Source organism: Lepus europaeus, chromosome 22, assembly GCF_033115175.1.
Source record: "Lepus europaeus isolate LE1 chromosome 22, mLepTim1.pri, whole genome shotgun sequence".
Classification (NCBI taxonomy): domain Eukaryota; kingdom Metazoa; phylum Chordata; class Mammalia; order Lagomorpha; family Leporidae; genus Lepus; species Lepus europaeus.
The window spans coordinates 34262690-34282190 of NC_084848.1; positions in this window are offsets into that span (position 1 = coordinate 34262690).

Here is a 19501-nt window from a genome sequence, read left to right on the forward strand (position 1 = left end):
TATAGTCCACAGAAACTGAAATGTAAAATGAATTGAGACCAAAAAGGGAGCGTTCATTTTAAAGGAGAGAAAAAACAAAAACAACCACCTAAAACAAAGAGAATTAAAGTAAGAATCAACAAAATTTATTTAGTGTTAAGTGGCAGGCAACAAACACTTTTCATGAACTATCTCATTTAATTCTGATAATACTTTGAAGTAGCCAGATATACATTTTATAGACCATGCAACGGAGGGTTTGTAAGGAAAAATTATGTATCCTACCCCACACAGTTTATAAATTCCCAAACCAGGAATTCAGACCCTTGGAGCCTGACCAGAGATGCTCATGCTATTGCCGAATGCTCAGTCCTGCCCCAGGTGCTTGAAAGTATGGGTGTGAGAGGTGGTCATGAGGAAAAATAAAGAGGAGCAAAACAATACGGAAAGTGCTCTTCCACTCTGCTTCCGGTCCCCTTCCCTTCCTGAACAAAGTAGTCATGAAGAGATTAGGTGGGACAGAAAGAGGTAGGAATCTGTACTGTGAGAAGTAGAGAGCAATAGCTCAGAACCCAAGGAAGGAAGAACAGTTAGAATTCCTTACTCTTGGGTCCTTCTCAGCTGAGTTTCTCATACCAGTTCACAAGTCACCTCCTGAAATCTAGAGAAATTCACCACTGTAAGCATCTTCTTTGGTATACTGATTGCCAGGAGAGAGGAGGATGAAAAGCTTGGGAAGTAAATAGAAGAGGGCGTGAGAAAGGAAGACAGGAAAGGGCGTGAGAGGGTGTGGTCTTGCAGCTCCATATGGTCTCATCCACACATATTATCAGATCTTACCTCAACTCAGGGCTGAGCCACAATCCTCTGTTGGAGACAAAATTTTTAACTCACTCCAGTTTGGGCTTCCTCCTTTTCATGATGAAGTCTTTTATGAAAGAAACAAAAAGAGTATATACAAAGGATTGAAGAGGATTTAGCTTCCCAAACTCATGTAGATGTTTAAATCCCACAGTCTTAGATTGATGGTTAATGTATTAAAGGTGATATAATAATTTTGCAATTTAGGTGGTGGGCCCAGTGGGAGGTCTTTATCACTGGGGGCTTCTCCTTGGAAGGCGGTTTGTACGAGAGAGTTGGTTATTTAAGAGTTGGGCCTAGCTACTCTTCCTCTGCTTCCTGACTCACAAGTAGCCATTCTCGATGCATGTTCTGCCTTAGCTAGCCTCCACCAGATGCCAAACAAGTGGGCTGCCTGCTTGGACCATGAGCCTCCCAACTGTAAGAAAAAATAAACCTTTTCCTCTCAGGATCTCAGTTAAAGTAATGAAAAACTGATAATGTATATAGGAAGCTAATTTCAATCCTAATTCTTACCCTTATTTCAAATGTTAGGTTCATGTGTAAAACGAGTTCTAACAGGCCAGCGCCGCGCCTCAATAGGCTAATCCTCTGCCTGCAGCACCGGCACACCAGGCTCTAGTCCTGGTCCGGGTGCCGGATTCTGTCCCTGTTGCCCCTCTTCCTGTCCAGCTCTCTGCTGTGGCCCAGGAGTGCAGTGGAGGATGGCCCAAGTCCTTGGGCCCTGCACCTGCATGGGAGACCAGGAGAAGCACCTGGCTCCTGGTTTCAGATCAGCGCGGTGCGCCGGCCACAATGCGCCGGCCGCAGCAGCCATTGCAGGGTGAACCAATGGAAAAAGGAAGACCTTTCTCTCTGTGATTCTCTCTCACTGTCCACTCTGCCTGTCAGAAAAAAAGAGAGTTCTAACAAAATGAGGTGGGTGAATGAGCTGCTGTCCCTGTTTGTGTTGAGTTGTTGTTGATGGTCTTCATTGTGATCTTAAGTCTGCAGCTCATAATTGACCTGAAACCGCCAAATCATGTAATCTTGGGCTCCAGTGGCTAATGAGGATATGTGATAATATTGCAAAGGAAGTACTACAAATTGTACTACAGCAGGTGTGTTTAAATGCCACTTAAAATGCTTTCCTTATCATTACCTGGAAAACTTTGTTGGTGCCTTCTGGTAAGATTAAGAAAGTAAGAAAGTTCCCACACAAAACCTGCAGAATACATATCAGAGACTTGGAAGTAGGTCCCAGAGACTAGAGTACACCTTTAAGGAATGTACAGAAGAACAACAGGCAGATGTTGGGGATGAAATTCTGTCATAAGAAAGCACTGAGTTATGTAACTAGCAGTATATTTTCTTTCTTGATGGTACATAAAATAATTATGTATCTTAAAATTGATGGACCTGAGATTTGAGGGAATGCAGTAATCAACTCTTGTTCATCCAGAGGTGATTGACAGATTGCATATTTTGGAGGAAAAATCACTCTGACAAAGCAAAATATCCATACATCAGAGGAGAGATTAGTGAGTGGCTTACAGTTTGGAGATTCACAGTCCAAGATGGGGTGGCCTATTAGTTCAAGCATCTGGTGAGGTCAAGGGATTGCTGAGGGATGATCACATGGCAAACCAGGAGGTAGAGAGAGAAGCTAGATTGAATTCAGCTTAAATAACCAACCCTCTCAAGAGAGCCATCTTGGAAGCACAAGCCCTTAGTAACCTAAGGAATTCCCACTGGGCTTATCTTCTAGCTATCATAGTTAGATCAAGTCTCCATCCTTAATCCATTAACCACTAGCATAAGATTTTGGGGACTAAGCCCCCAATACATGGGCCTTTTGGGGAATATCCAGACTATTATCCAAACCATAAGAGAGGGTGTATTTAATATTTACAGAATCTTGCTGATCTTTAGATGCCTACATAGCCACTAGGACTAGGGAATGCTCTTCCCAGTACCCCTTCCCTGTGGCCTCTAGAAACCCTTGGATCTGAGAAGAGGTCCTCTGGAAAGCACTGAGCAGATGATCTTCCAGGAGAGCAGGTGTAGCTGTGGATTCAGGAAACACAGTGGGGGGCGGGGGGGCGGAGAAATTAAGGAAAGGAAGGGATTCAGGGGGATTTGCAGTCATGACTCGGTCTGGCCTCCTCATCCCTTTTGAACCCTGTAACAAAGGTGAAGTCAGCTAAAGAGCAGAAAATTTAAGAGGCTCCTTTACCATCTTACATCTGCTGCGATGTATGTTTCTGAATATTTGTCTTGGAATTATTTTGACACTTTTGGGCTGAGTGTTTATAGATTGTAAATGCATGCTGATTCTCACTAGTTTCGTTGTAACTAATTTGATGTGATTTGTGCACTGCACCACTGTCTTGCAACCTCTCCAATGATCTGAGTTAATTAGTGGAGATGGCACTGTTCTTAAGACAGACGAATAGTTCTGTGAAAAGAATTTTGGTCACACACACACACACACACACACACCCCACCACCACACACTATGTCATTGGTTCAAGTTAAACCATTGATTGTCTATCAAATTAACTATTACTTCATTTATTCTCAATAGGAGACAGTTTTAAAGTTTTAGTATATGTCTTTCTAGTTTTAGAAATAGATTTTTAACTTAATTAATACATATATATATATATGAGGCTTATCAAAAAATTCAAAGAAAATTCATATGAAAAAATGCAGGAATTTCAAAATTTTTATACCAAAATAAACTTACCTCTTTTTAAAAATAAGTAAATCTTTTAAAAAGTTTTTTTATAAAATTTTTTTGAAAGTCAGAGTTACAGAGAGAGAGGGAGAGACAGAGGGAGAGAGATCTTCCATCTACTGTTTCACTTCCCAGGTGGCCATTAACAGTTGGGGCTGGACCAGGCAGAAGCCAGGTATAAGGAGTTTCATCTAGGTCTCCCAGGTGGGTACAGGGGCCCAAGTACTTGGGCCATCTTCTGCTACTTTTCCTGGGCCATTAGCAGGGAGCTGGATAGGAAGTAGAGAGCTGGGACATGAATCTGCACCATATGGGATGCTGACATTGCAGGCGGAGGCTTTTATCCACTATGCCACAATGCTGGCCCCTAAACTTATCTTTTAGTTACATATTCTATGTACTTTTTGAAATACCTGTGTGTATCATATATTCAAATCATAAAATATAATGTATTAAATTTCCCCATAACATTAAATATTTTTCTTTTTAAAATAATTTTTAAAATATTTATTTATTTGAAAAGCAGAGTTACAAAGAAACGGAGGCAGAGAAGGAGAGAAGAGAGGAGAGAGAGAGAGAGAGAGAGAGAGAGAGAGAGAAGAGAGAGAAGTCTTCCATCTGCTGTTCACTCCCCATGGCCAGAGCTGGGCTGATCTGAAGCCAGGAGCCAGGAACTTCTTCCAGGTCTCGCAAGTGGGTGCAGAGACCCAAGGACTTGGGCCATCTTCTACTGCTTTCTCAGGCCATAGCAGAGAGCTGGATCAGAAGTGGAGCAGCCATAACTCGAACTGGCCTTACCAACAGCGCCAGCCCCTTAAACAATTTTTATTTATTTATTTTCATGTTATTTGAAAGAGAGACAGAGTGAGAGAAAGAGAGAGAGGGAGGAATTGAAAGGGGAAGAGAGAGAGGCAGATATTTTCTATCTGCTGGTCAATCCCCAAATTGCCTGCAGTAGTTAGGAGCCAAGAACTCCATCTCGGTCTCCCATGTGGGTGGCAGGGACCCAAGTCTTTGGGCCATCACCTGCTGCCCTCTAGGGTACACATCAGCAGGAAGCTGGATTAGAAATGGAGTGAAGACTTGAATCCAGGCACCCCAATATGGGATGTGGACGTCCCAAGCAGGATCTCAATTGCTGAGGCAAATGCCCACCCCAACATTAAATATTTTTAAAAATAGCTATTACTAATCATGATGTGGAGCTTTTTGGAACATCAAAATCTCTTGTATGATGTGTGCTAACATTCACTGTGCACAATGGTTAAAATTATGTTTGAGAAACGGTTTTCTTTTCAAGGAAGCAAATGGGCGCAGGGTTCTCACTCTGACAACTCCTTGTACTTGGTTTTGCTTTCTTTGGGGAAGGGTAGAGAAGAGCAGCCTGAGAACCAGCTCAGCCCTCTTATTTAGGGATTCATGTTCACTGAGATATTAATTTTTATGGTTCAAAATAATTATTATTTATATGAACTAGAATATTAATTTTGTTTCCATAGTAATTTTATCCTTAAATTGTTTCTAAAATAGGCTTATTGAGGTATAATTCATATACCATCAAATTCACTCATTTATAGGGTAAAATTCAATCAATTATTTTTAGTATATTTACACAGTTTTATAACCATCACCATAATCCAACTTCAGAACATTTTCATGATTAGACATGGATATATCTTTAATTTATTTAAGTTTTTATTTATTTGAGAGGCACATGGACACACACACAAAACACACTCCAAACACCTGTAATGGCTAGGGGTGGGCCAGGCTAAAGCTGGGAGCCAGAAACTCAATGCAGGTTTCCCATGTGGGTGGCAGGGACCCAATTACTTGTGCCATCAACACTGTTTTCCAAGGTCTATATTAGCAGGATGTTGGAGTCAGGAGCCAGAGCCAGTTAACAAACCCAGGTACCATGATGCGGGCCATGGATGTCTTAACTGGCATCTTAACTGTTCAGCTAAATGCTGCCCTTGTCCTTATTTCTCTTAACTATATTTTATATTTTAAAAAAAGATGCATTTACTTGAGAGCAGAGTTAGAGAGGGCGAGAGGGCGAGAGAGAGAGAGAGAGAGAGAGAGAGAGAGAGAGAGAATATCTTTCATCCACTGGTTCACTCCCCAGATGGCTGCAAAGGCTGGAGTTGGGCCCATCTGAAGCCAGGAGCCTCCTCTGGGTCCCCCACATGGGTAGAGAGGCCCAAGGATTTGGGCCATTTTCTGTTGCTTTCCCAGGCTCATCGACAGGGAGCTGGATTGGAAGTGGAACAGCCAGGACTTGAACCAGCACCCATATGGGATGCCAGTGCTGCAAGCGGCAGCTCTACCTGCTATGCCACAGCACCAGCCTCTCATTTTAGTCTTTATGAGTAAAATCTATGATTTTTCCAGTTTCAGTTGAATGGATTTATTTGAACCAAAAATAAATCTATCATTTAATTAATGAACTAGCAGATAGTTTCATTAGATTGTACTTTCTGCAGATTTGCAATATAATTTTCTTTCTTCCTCTTTTTTTAAAAAAAAGATTTATTTATTCATTTGAAAGGTAGAGTTACAGAGAGATGGACAGAGAAAGAGAGAGAGAGAGAGAGAGAGAGAGAGAGAGAATCTTCCATCTCCTGGTTCACTCCCCAAATGACCATGATGAGTGGAGCTGGGGTCAGTCTGAAGCCAGGAACCAGGAGCTTCTTCCAGGTACAGGGGCCCAACTTGAGCCATCTTCCGCTGCTTTCTCAGGCACATTAGCAGGGAGCTAGATCAGAAGTGGAGCAACTGGGAATCGAACCTGTGCCCATATAGGATGCTGGCATTGCAGGCAGTGGCTTCATCCACTACACCAAAATGCTGGCCCCCCTACAGTATAATTTTCATTTGGAAAAGTTTGTTGGCTACTTTTAATAGAAGAAAAAAAGGTAGAGAGATTCCATATTAAATCTGATTGTAGACCAGAAACCGATCCCATGTGCAACATGGAAACCAAGCACAAGAAGCAGTGTAGTGTGTGATTTCCAAGAGTGGAGCTCCCTCTGCCCTAGACATCCCATGACGTCCCAGAACTTCCCATGGTATTTCAAAAAGTTGGTAGAGATAAAGTACCAAAAGATAAGCTTAGAAATGGGCATTTATCCTAGTGGTTAAGATGCTGATTAGGATGTTTGTGTATTATTTCAGAGTACCTATGTTTATTACCTGGATCCGGCTCTTGACTCCAACTTCCTGTTAATACAGACCCTTGGAAGATCAATTGATTGAGTTCCTGCCACCCACGGGTGAGATATGGATTGAGTTCCCAACTCCTGCCTTCAGCCCAGCCCAGTCCTGGCCATTGCAGCCATTTGGGGAGTGAATCTGCAAATATGAGCTCTGTCAGTCTCTCTGCCTCTCACATGGAAAAAAAAATAAGATAGGGTTATTTTGGTTCAAAAACAAATTTGAACAGGTTGGCATTTGGTGTAGCAGTTAAAGAAGCATCTTGGAATGCCAACATTTCATATCAGAGTGCCTGTGTCAAGTTCCAGCTAAGCTTCTAATTCCACCTTTTTGCTAATCCACACCTTGAGAGACAAAAGGTGGTGGCTAAACTACTTGGGTCCCTACCCATATATTTGAGAATTGGATTGAGTTCCTAGCTCCTGGCTTTGGCCTGGCCCAGTCCTGTATATTGTGGGCATTTGGGAAGTGAAACATTGGATCGAAAATCTCTCTCTGCCTTTCAAACAAATGAAAACACACATACACACACATAAGTTTTGAAAACCAGGCTAGTTTTTTCATAATATTGATTTTCCATGAACTTTTTGAAGGCTGAGAACAATATGGAAATGGAGAATGTTCATATTTGGTGGTGTTAGGCTGTGTTTATTTTCCCAGGAATAAATGCAATAATCTGGAATTGTTTGGAAATTTGATGGATGAATGTTAGTAGGAATTGGGAAGAGCCAGCATTGAATTATCCCACATGGCTTTCTGCCTGTCTTATTCAGAGGGATGTCTAAAAATGTCCCTAAAATGCTTTCTATTTAAAAAAACGTTTTTTAAAGATTTGTTTATTTATTTGAAAGGCAGAATGGCACAGAAAGAGATCTTCTATCAACTAGTTCACTCCTAAAATGACTGCAACAATCAGGTCTGGGTCAGTCTCAAGCTAGGGGCCAGGAACTCTCTCCTGGTCTCTAATATGGGAGGCAGTTGGGGCCATCTTCCGCTGCTTAACTAGGTAGATTAACAGGAAAGTGGAGTAGCTGGGTCTTAAATTGGCATTCAACATGGATGCTGGTGTTGCAAGTGGTGGCTTTACCTGCTGTACCACAATACCAGCTCCCTCTACAGATGTTTGCTATTTACCATTCTCAAGTGGTCTTTTCCCTCTAATATTTTTATAAACATTTTTCAAAACTATGACAAAGTAGAAAGAATTCTATGGTAACATCTGTATATCCAACATCTAGATTCTTATGTGATTTTAAAAATGTTTAACTGTAATTACATGATAGTTCTTAAATGAGACCATTTACCTGTCACTGTTGAAACTATTCTCTATGCTAGTTGGTGCTTTGAGGGTAATTCTTCATGGGATTTTGAAGTACAACATTTACCTAAATTATTTTTTTCCATGATTCTTAACATACTAATAAATGTATTTTTAGGACAGACAGGTCCATCAGAGTTCTAGCTTGAACTTTTTAGAAGGGCTCTCTGCATTCAGGATCTTTTCTGTCCAATTTCAGTAATTAAAAATAGCCATATTCCTACAAATTTACTCAATTCTCAGTCACTTATGGAAGAAAATTGGGGTGCCTGGAAAAATCAGGATTTGAACATAATCCATAAAATATTTTTTATTTCAAACTCAACCTGTCAATGAGCTTATTGTTAAGAAAAAGAAATTCAGTCAGCAAGTATTAAGTGTTTGAGCTTCCCTGGTTATTCTGGTTGAGGTACAAGAAATGAAACTATAAGGAAAAGAGGAAAAGGGAAGAAAAATAGACATTCTGCCCTCAAATTATCAGAATTCACTGATTGATTAATTAATTAAGTATCCTTCTCTCTCGGGTTCATAGCCAAGTTGCAGTAACCTGACAACCACTTACTTAAAGATGAGGCTGAAATAGATCTCTGGGAATCTCCTGGATGTTGATCAACTAGGAGAATAACCTCCAAATAGCACGTTTCCACTCTCTTCACATTTCTTTAGCAGGTTGTGTTTCTGTCTTCAGGGCAGGCAGCTAACCATGTGGTAAAATAAGTGCAGGCCAGGCTACCCTGGGCATTGTTCTATTGCTCCTGCATCACAATGTGGTGACATAGTCTACCCAGAGAGTAGCCACTGAGGTGGTGTCCTCAGCATTTCTTGGGCTCAGGTGGCAGTTCTAGCAATGTGGAGTTGTTAGGGGCTTCCTTAGAGAGAAAAGTCAATTTAGCAATAGAACCATGGAAAAGATAACACAGAAAAAGTTAAAAATACTTCATATCACATATCATTCGGTTGATAATACATTATTTAATCACCCTATATCCTAGTTTTTATTGATTTAACATGCTTAAGGCACTTTGAGCCTCTGTGAAGAAAGGTTTTAAAAGAATATAGTATTATTCGAGGCAACTCTGCTTAGAAAGACAATGAGGGCTGGACATTTAGCTTACCCATTTTATCTTCATCTCTACGGCATCCAGTGTGTTCTAGACGTGTTCTGTCATAGGCACTCAGTAATTGTTGGATGAATGAATGAATATGGATAGCTTCTCCCTGGAGGTATCCTCTCTCTTGAGATTATTGTGTTCCTTGTCCTTGCCCTTTGGTGTGTTTCAGAGATTCTCCCCTTTCATGGTGTCCTTCTTCACTTCTGTGTTTCAGTCAAGTCTGCAGATGCTCACCTACCTACAACCTACCATCAAGGAGGTCTGGCTACCTCTTGTCTGTGCACAAGGATGGAAGAACACAGGGGGATACTAGCTGACCACTCAGAATGAGGGAGGGCATTACTTTGCTGAATCTACTCATTTGGGGTCACTGTATTCTAGATTCAAACACTTTCTTATAGCAGGGTCCAGAAATATTTGTTGCAGACTAGACATGAAATACCGGTTTGGGAAGGATGGTAACATACCTATTGTCTCAAGAACTGTAACTTCCAGTTGGGGCCAGGTATGGATGTCAGGAGACCATGGCACCCACTCCTACAGTATGTCTTTCAGGAAGTTTTCCTGGGAGCAGAGTTGAGGGCAGGGTATGTAGCTTGGCTATTTAGTGATATCTGTCTCTGGTGTCAGCTCAGTGCATATAGCGGGTTCAGTGTGAAGACAAGGGAAGCCTGTCCCCACGCAGGCCTGAGAGGTGCTTCAGTTATTTTTGTCTCAGATGCTGTGATTCCCATGTTCTATGCAGAGCACCACCTTTTTGATGGGCAGATTCTTCTTCCAGTCATGCCCTGGTAATTGACTAGGTTTCTAGCCATCCATTTCTTCATTCAGCAATTTATTGCATGACCACCACTTGTTATGTTCCTATTCTTCCTGCCAAGGACCAGGAAACATTTTTGCATAAATCTGATATCACTTCTTCAGTATTGATAATATTGATTTGATTCTGAGGTGTCTTGATGAAATCCTTTAGTATTATCTTTCATTTTTTTGAGGCAATTGATACATCAAAATGTACAGCTATAATGCAAGAAGGAATTAAGAATTTGTCCTTATCCCTCCTGGGAGGGTTCTTTGTTTGTGCCTGCATAGGATTCTAAGCTTAGAACAGGAAGGATTCCTGCCACATTCTTTCTCTGGCTCCCATAGCTGGGTGCTATGCCAGGTCAGTGCTGCTGGCCAGTTCTGTAATGAGCATGTACTACTTACTGGGCAGTATGCCAGATGGGCTTCAAAGAGGAACAGCCTCTGCCCTCAGAGAACGTATCATGAAATCAGGGAGGGGCATGTTATAATATTTCATGTGATGCAGTGATGAGATTGAGTGTGCACGGGTCTCTGGGAGCACAAAAGCAGGGCACTTTGTTCAATCTGGGGATTTAGCGAAGTCTTCTAGACTCAAGTCAATTTATTTTAAAATATTTTACTTACTTGAAAGGCAGAATTACAAAAAGAGGGAGAGAGAGATGGAGAGGGAGAGCTTCCATTCACTGATTTACTCCTCAAACAGGCTGGGCCAGGCCAAAACTAGGAATCTGGAACTCCTTCTGGGTCCTCCATGTGGGTGGAAAGGACCCAAGCACGTGGACCATCTGCTACTGCTTTCCCAGGTGCACTAGCAGGGAGTTGGATGGGAAGTGGTGTAGCTGGAACTTGAACCAGTGCTAATATGTGGTGATGGCATCACAGGCAGTGACCCAACATGCTGTACACAACTCTGGTTTTCAAGTCAAACCTTGAAAGATTGCCCAGTCTGAACAAGGACACAGAGGCATAAAATGACAGGATTTGAGGTGGTAACTGCAATGGTCTGATGTTACATAAAATAGGAGAAGAGAAAAAAGTGAAGCTGGAGGAAGGAGAGATTAGAATGGGGGCGGGGGTTGAATGTCATAACTGGACACTGGGACCTCATCAGCTGCAGTGGTTTTCTAGTAGAGTTTTATGTTCTGGGTTGATCATTCTGATAGCAGTGTGCAGGACAGATTTGGAGAGGGCAATCTTGGAAGCACAAAGACTAACGAGTGGGAATGGAAAGGAGGGGGTTAATTTAGGAACTATTGGTAGACTCAGAATTTGGTGACTCATTGGATGGGGGGAGTGAGAAGTAAGATGACTCAGAAGTTTCTGGGTTGGGAAGCAGTGAATGATGGTGCCATTAACCAGGAAACAAAATATAGACAGAGGAACAGGTGTAGGAGGCAGAGAAAAGCAGTTGCATGTCTGTCAGAACTTTTGTTTAGCATGGCACCTTGTAGTCAACAGGTGACTAGTAAATAATTGACTGTTTTTTCCCCACAGAATCCTTTTATTTAATGACTACAAATTTCATAAGTACAACTTTAGGAATGTAGTGATTCTTTCCACCATACCCACCCTCCCACCCCTCCTCCTCTTCCCTTTCCCATTCCCAGTCCCTTTCTCCACTAAGATCCATTTTCGATTAACTTTAAACACAGAAGACCAACTCTATACTAAGTAAAGATTTTAACAATTTGCACACACACACAATATTTGAGAACAACTTTTACAGTTAATTCTCATAATACAGCTCATTGAGGACAGAAGTCCTGCATGGGAAGTAAGTGCACAGTGACTCCTGTTGTTAATTTAACAATTAATACTCTTAATGTATGACATCAGTGATTGCCCGAGGCACTTGACATGAGCTGCCAAGTCTGTGGAAGCCTTTTGAATCCACAGTCTCTATCAGTATTTAGACAAGGCCATAAGCAAAGTGGAAGTTCTCTCCTCCCTTCAGAGAAAAGTACCTCTAACTTTCATGGCTACTTCTTTTCACTGGGGTTTCTCTCAGAGATTGTTCATGTAGGGTGTTTTTTTTTTTTTTTTTTTTTTTTTTTTTTTTTTTTTTTTTTTTTTTTTTTTTTTTGCCACAGTGTCTTGGCTTTCCATGCCTGAAATACTCTCATGGGGTTTTCAGCCAGACCAGAATGCCTTAAGGACCGATTCTGAGTCAGAGTGCTATTTAAATTGATTGCCATACAATGAGTCTGCTGTGTGGACTGCTTCCCATGTTGGAACATTCTCCCCTTTTTAATTCTATCTATTATTATTACCAGATATTTGACCTTATTTATATGATCCCTTTAACACTTAATCTTATCTATATGATCATTTTAACACTTAATATTGTCACTTTAACACTTAAGATGGCATTTTTACCACCCAGCTTAATGGGATTTGGGGTCCCATGGCAAGTTTTTAACTGTACCATTGGAAGTAAGTCCATAGGAATGTATGCAGAACTATACAGCTTTACAGTTACAAACTTCCTCCTCCCTCTCTTATTCCCAATCTTATTTTTTTACTGAGATCTATTTTCAATTGACTTTATACACAAATGATTAACTCTATGTTAAGAGTTCAACAAATAGTATGAAGAAGAGAAAAAGGAAAAACTGTTCCTCAACAGTCAAGAAAAGGGCTGTTCAAGTCATTGCTCCTCAAAAAGTGGCAATTGCACTTCTACAGATTTCCTTTTATATGCTCTAATAGTTATCACAGATCAGGGAGAACATATGGTATTTGTCCCTTTGGGACTGGCTTATTTCTCTAAGTATGATGTTTTCCAGATTCAACCATTTTGTTGCAAATGACTGCATTTCATTTTTTTTACCTCTGTGTAGTATTCCATAGAGTACATATCATATAATTTCTTTATCTAGTCTTCAGTTGACAGGCATTTAGGTTGATTCCATGTCTTAGCTTTTGAGAATTGAGCTGCAATAAACATGGGGGTGCAGATAACTCTTATTTGCTGATTTCATTCCCCTTGGGTTGTTTGTTTTGTTGTTGTGACTGTTTTCTTTATTAAACTGGCAGTGGCTTATGTATATTATGGCATCATATCCAAAAGCCTATAGATTGGTGAGCATGGTCTGAGTCACTTTTCCTCTGCTGTATTTCTGATCATATCCACTGTTCTTTGCAACTCCGGTCCCATCAAACTTATCTCCTTTCTTTTTTTTTAAACTTTTATTTAGTAAATATAAATTTCCAAAGCACAGTTTATGGATTACAATGGCTTCCCCCCCAATAACTTCCCTCCCACCCGCAACCCTCCCATCTCCTGCTCCCTCTCCCATTCCATTCACATCAAGATTCATTTTCAATTATCTTTATATACAGAAGATCAATTTAGTATATATTAAGTAAAGATTTTTTTTTTTGACAGGCAGAGTGGACAGTGAGAGAGAAAGACAGAGAGAAAGGTCTTCCTTTGCCATTGGTTCACCCTCCAATGGCTGCCACAGCCGGCATGCTGCAGCCGGCACACCACACTGATCCGAAGCTGGGAGCCAGGTGCTTCTCCTGGTCTCCCATGCGGGTGCAGGGCCCAAGAACTTGGGCCATCCTCCACTGCACTCCCTGGCCACAGCAGAGAGCTGGCCTGGAAGAGGGGCAACCGGGACAGAATCTGGTGCCCCGACCAGGACTAGAACCTGGTGTGCCGGTGCCACAGGCGGAGGATTAGCCTATTGAGCCGAGGCACCGGCCTAAGTAAAGATTTCAACAGTTTGCACCCACACAGAACATAAAGTGTAAAATACTGTTTCAGTACTAGTTATAGCATTAATTCACATTGAACAACACATTAAGGACAGAGATCTTACATGAGGAGTAAGTACACAGTGACTCCCTTTGTTGACTTAACAATTTGACACTCTTGTTTATGGTGTATGTAATCTCCTTAGGCTCTCTAGTCATGAATTGCCAAGGCTATGGAAGCCTTTTGAGTTTGCTGACTTCGATCTTATTTAGACAAGGTCATAGTCAAAGTGGAAGTTCTCTCCTCCCTTCAGAGAAAGGTACCTCCTTCTTTGATGGCCTGTTCTTTCTACTGGGATTTCACTCGCAGAGATCTTTCATTTAGGTGTTTTTGTTTGTTTGTTTGCCAGAGTGTCTTGGCTTTCCATGCCTAAAATACTCTCATGGGCTCTTCAGCCAGATTCGAATGCCTTAAGAGCTGATTCTGAGGCCAGAGTGCTGTTTAGGACATCTGCCATTCTATAAGTCTGCTGGGTATCCTGCTTCCCATGTTGGATCGTTCTCTCCCTTTTTTTTTATTCTATCAGTTAGTATTAGCAGACACTAGTCTTGTTTATGTGATCCCTTTGACTCTTAGACCTATCAGTATGATCAATTGTGAACTGAAATTGATCACTTGGACTAGTGAGATGGTATTGGTACATGCAACCTTGATGGGATTGTATTGGAATCCCCTGGCACATTTCTAATTCCACCATATGGGGCAAGTCCAATTGAGCATGTCTCAAATTGTACATCTCTTCCCTCTCTTATTCCCACTCTTATATTTAACAGGGATCACTTTTCAGTTAAATTTAAACACCTAAGAATATTTGTGTGTTAATTACAGAGTTCAATCAATAGTATTAAGTAGAACAAAAAAAATACTAAAAGGGATAAAGTATTAAATTGTACATCAACAGTCAGGACAAGGGCTGATCAAGTCACTGTTTCTCATAGTGTCCATTTCACGTATTGCTGCTCGGTTAGTTGTCACCGATCAGGGAGAACATATATTTGTCCCTTTGGGACTGGCTTAATTCACTCAGCATGATGTTTTCCAGATTTTGTTGCAAATGACCGGATTTCATTGTTTCTTACTGCTGTATAGTATTCTATAGAGTACATGTCCCATAATTTCTTTATCCAGTCTACTGTTGATGAGCATTTGGGTTGGTTCCAGGTCTTAGCTATTGTGAAATGAGCTGCAGTAAACATTAAGGTACAGACAGCTTTTTTGTTTGACAATTTAATTTCCTTTGGGTAAATTCCAAGGAGTGGGATGGCCGGTTGTATGGTAGGGTTATATTCAGGTTTCTGAGGAATCTCCAAACTGACTTCCATAGTGGCTTTACCAGTTTGCATTCCCACCAACACTGGGTTAGTGTCCCTTTTTCCCCACATCCTCACCAGCATCTGTTGTTGGTAGATTTCTGTATGAGAGCCATTCTAACTGGGGTGAGGTGAAACCTCATTGTGGTTTTGATTTGCATTTCCCTGATTGCATCCTGAACATTTTTTCATGTGTCTGTTGGCCATTTGGATTTCCTCTTTTGAAAAATGTCTATTGAGGTCCTTGGCCCATCTCTTAAGTGGATTGCTTGTTTTGGGGCTTGTTGTTGTTTTTCAGAAACCAGCTCAAATGTCACCTTTTTAGAGGGCCCTTTCTTGATCACTTGATTAGTGATCATCTCTTAGTTCCAAATCCATCATTGCATACGCTGTAATGAGGCAGGAACTCAGCAGTTACATTTCTTCCACTAACTGGCTTTCTGTTCGGTTCAACACTGGGTTGTATTACAGTAGAGGGAGCTTGGAGAGCAGAAGACAGAAGCAGGGCTTATTGTTTGTCATTGTCATCCTGGCAAAGTAATTGGTTCTAGCCTACTTTTTTTTTTTTTTTTTTGGCACTCTCTGAATCAGCAGCTAGGCATTGCCTTTGCTTTAGAGGGTGGAGTCACAGCACAAATGGGTCTGAATGTTGAGCTTCTAGATTCTGATTCCCCTACCCTGTCCTTCCCAATCCCCACATCCTTGCTATTGGTAGGTGCTTTCTCTAGTCATAATCTCTGATATCCAGCCCTCCAACATCTATTTAACTTATTCTTATTTTAAAGTCTCTCTATTAAAATACTTAGTCTGATTTCTGCCATTTTTTTAAATGGCTGTACCTTGAAACAACCACTGAATCTGATTTAGGCCTGCACTCATTTTCTAACATTGGATTTTCTTCATTTATTCATAATTGTATTTAATTTTTTCTTTCTCATAATTTATCTCTTCCACTTGGATATCAGAGATCTTATATCATTCATCATTGAAGCCTTGGTGTCTAGCATGAAGCTTGGCATACTGTAGAAGCTTAATAAATACTTTTAAATAAATTCAATTATTACAAAAGACTATAAGAGAAATACTGCTAATTGTAAATGGCCAGAATTGAGCAACACTTTAATTTTTCAGTTCTAGGCCAAGTTATTGATTAATTCTGTAACAATGTAAGTCTTTTTTTATTTTTTTTATTTTTGACAGGCAGAGTGGACAGTGAGAGAGAGAGACAGAGAGAAAGGTCTTCCTTTTGCCATTGGTTCACCCTCCAATGGCCGCTGCGGCCGGCGCACTGCGGCCGGCGCACTGCGCTGATCCGATGGCAGGAGCCAGGTGCTTCTCCTGGTCTCCCATGGGGTGCAGGGCCCAAGGACTTGGGCCATCCTCCACTGCACTCCCTGGCCACAGCAGAGAGCTGGCCTGGAAGAGGGGCAACCGGGACGGGATCGGTGCCCCGACCGGGACTAGAACCCGGTGTGCCAGCGCCGCAAGGCGGAGGATTAGCCTAGTGAGCCGCGGCGCCGGCCAACAATGTAAGTCTTATTAAGAATCGAGCATAATGCTTATAAAAATTTCAGAATGGAAAATATTAGTTAATCTAGACCCACCATTATTGGCGAAATGATAGTTTATTTGCTTTGAATTCTGTACTTACATAAAACTCCATTTTCTACAACTAGAATTGATAATCACTTGTTAAGGTTAAGAGTTGGTAATGAGTAGATCTACAAAGCTTTGTTGGTAAGTAAATAATTTTAAAAATGAAATCCAGGGGCCGGTGCTATGGTGTTGTGGGTAAAGCCGCCTCCTGTAGCGCTGGCATCCCATATGAGCACTGGTTTGAGTTCCTGCTGCTCCACTTCCAATCCAGCTCTCTGCCATGGAAAGCAGAGAGTCCTTGGGCCCCTGTAATTTGGGAAGTGGACTAGTGGATGGAAGACCTCTCTCTCTCTGCCTCTCCTCTCTCTGTGTAACTCTTTCAGATAAATAAATAAATCTTAAAAATAAATGAAATACATCCAAAGAATCCACTTGCATCAACACTTAATAAATTTACTTGGTAAACTTAATATTTTTTTTCATTGTGTGATGTTTTGAAACACAAAGCCAAAAATCTACTTCTAAAGGAACTGCTTAACTTCTGCACAGCTGTAAATAAGAACCTGGAAACATATTCTACTCTTTTATTTGAGAATCAACTGCAAGGACAAAGACTTCTTTTTTTTTAAAAAAAAGATTTATTTATTTATTTATTTGAAGGTCAGAGTTACACACAGAGAGAAGAGGCAGAGAGAGAAAGAGAGAGAGACAGAGAGAGAGACTTCCATCCACTGGTTCACTCCCCAGATCCCCAGATGGCCACAATGGCCAGAGCTGCGCCAATCTGAAGCCAGGAGCCAGGAGCTTCTGCCGGGTCTCCCATGCAGGTGCAGGGGCCCAAGGAGTTGGGCCATCTTCCACTGCTTTCCCAGGCCACAGCAGAGAGCTGGATCGGAAGTGAAGCAGCTGGGTCTTGAACCGGCGCCCATATGGGATGCCAGTGCTTCAGGCCAGGGCGTTAACCCACTGCGCCACAGCACTGGCCCCCCACCCCCACGACTTCTAATATGTCACATATGCTTAACCCTTAAATAATTTTGTTCAAAGAAATGCAAATAGATTAGATGTCATGATGTTTACTGTGCCAAGTGGAATCATTTATTGAACCTTTTTATATTATATTTCCTTTATCTGCTCCAAATGAACTAATACCTTTTCCCTTTTCTAACTCAGAGAGAAAACTGTCCCTTTTCTTCCCCCAGGCTAATTGGGCCACCAGGATCTTCAAATCCAGCCCTTCTTTCCTTTCTTTCTCCATTTTTTTTTTTTTTTTGAAAGGCAGAGAGAAACATAGAGAAACAGACAAGTCTTCCTTCCACTGGTTTACTCTCCAAATGCCCCAAAGTCAGGCTGAAGCCAGTAGCTGGGAACTCAATCCAGGTTTCTCATGTGGGTGACAGGGACCCAAGTACTTGAGCCATCCTCCCAGGTTATGCATTAGCAATACGCTGGAATTTGGAGTAGAGCAGGACTCAAACCCAGGCACTCGAACATGGGATGTGCTGTTCCAACCTGCACCTTAGCTGTTGTGCCAAATGCCTGCATGTTTAACATGCTCACTGTTGTTTCTGCTTTTTCAAAATCCACAAACAACAGTATTCCCTCCACCTTGCTATTGGCTCAAGCTTCCATCTTGTCTTTTTTCTAATGTACAAGTTCCAAAGGACTCACATTCAAAGTTTCTATTTCGTAATGTGGCTGACAATCGGTTATGGAAACGGCAGTTCGCGACTGCCTGCCTGCCTAATCAGTGAACTACTGCAAGCCTCTGTCCTTCACACTCCTTTTGTATTCGGCAGCCGATTATCTTTCCTTTTTGCGATTTCAAAGTCCTTGGTTGTGGGCCGCTGCACTCAGATTTCTTCTCTTTAACCAACTGTCCTTTCCCTCTTTAAAGTCACGGCTTCTTCTTCCAACCCCTCAAGGCTCTGTCTCTTGGCAAGCCTTTCCTTGACAGTCGTTTCCTTCTATTTTTACATTTCAAATATTACCCATCTGAGTGATTCCCAAGTTTGAATCCAGTCAGTGTTGCTTTTATGAACTCTTACCCTGTACTTTCAAGGGCTGACAGGACAGTCCACTTTAGTATTCCTTGAATACAACACATCCAAACTCACCAGCTCCTCTCCAAGCCCATTTTTCTTTCTTTTTTTGTTAGTAGTTTCAACATTTTCTTGGTCAAGACTGAAGAGTTTGAATCATCCCGGTTGCCCCTCTTCCAGGCCAGCTCTCTGCTGTGGCCAGAGAGTGCAGTGGAGGATGGCCCAAGTGCTTGGGCCCTGCACCCCATGGGAGACCAGGAGAAGCACCTGGCTCCTGCCATCGGAATAGCGCGGTGCGCCGGCCGCAGCGCGCTACCGCGGCGGCCATTGGAGGGTGAACCAACGGCAAAAGGAAGACCTTTCTCTCTGTCTCTCTCTCTCACTGTCCACTCTGCCTGTCCAAAAAAAAAAAAAAAAAAAAAAAAAAAGAGTTTGAATCATGTCTCATTCCTCTAACCTCCTTTCGAAAACTTGCAATCAGTCAGAGAATTCTTCTCATTCTCTTAGAGGCACATTCATGTGTTCTGACATTTCCATCACCACCTCCATCCGTCACCTACACAATCATGCTCACTTTTTTTTTTTTTTTTTAAGATTTCTTTATTTATTTGAAAGAGTTACACAGAGAGAGGGAGATAGATTTTCCATGCACTGGTTCACTCCCCAGATGGCAGCAATGGCCAGACTGAAGCCTGGAGCCAGGAGCTTCTTCCGAGTCTCTCACATGGGTGGCAGGGGCCCAAATATTTGGGCCATTTTTTGCTGCTTTTCCCAGGCC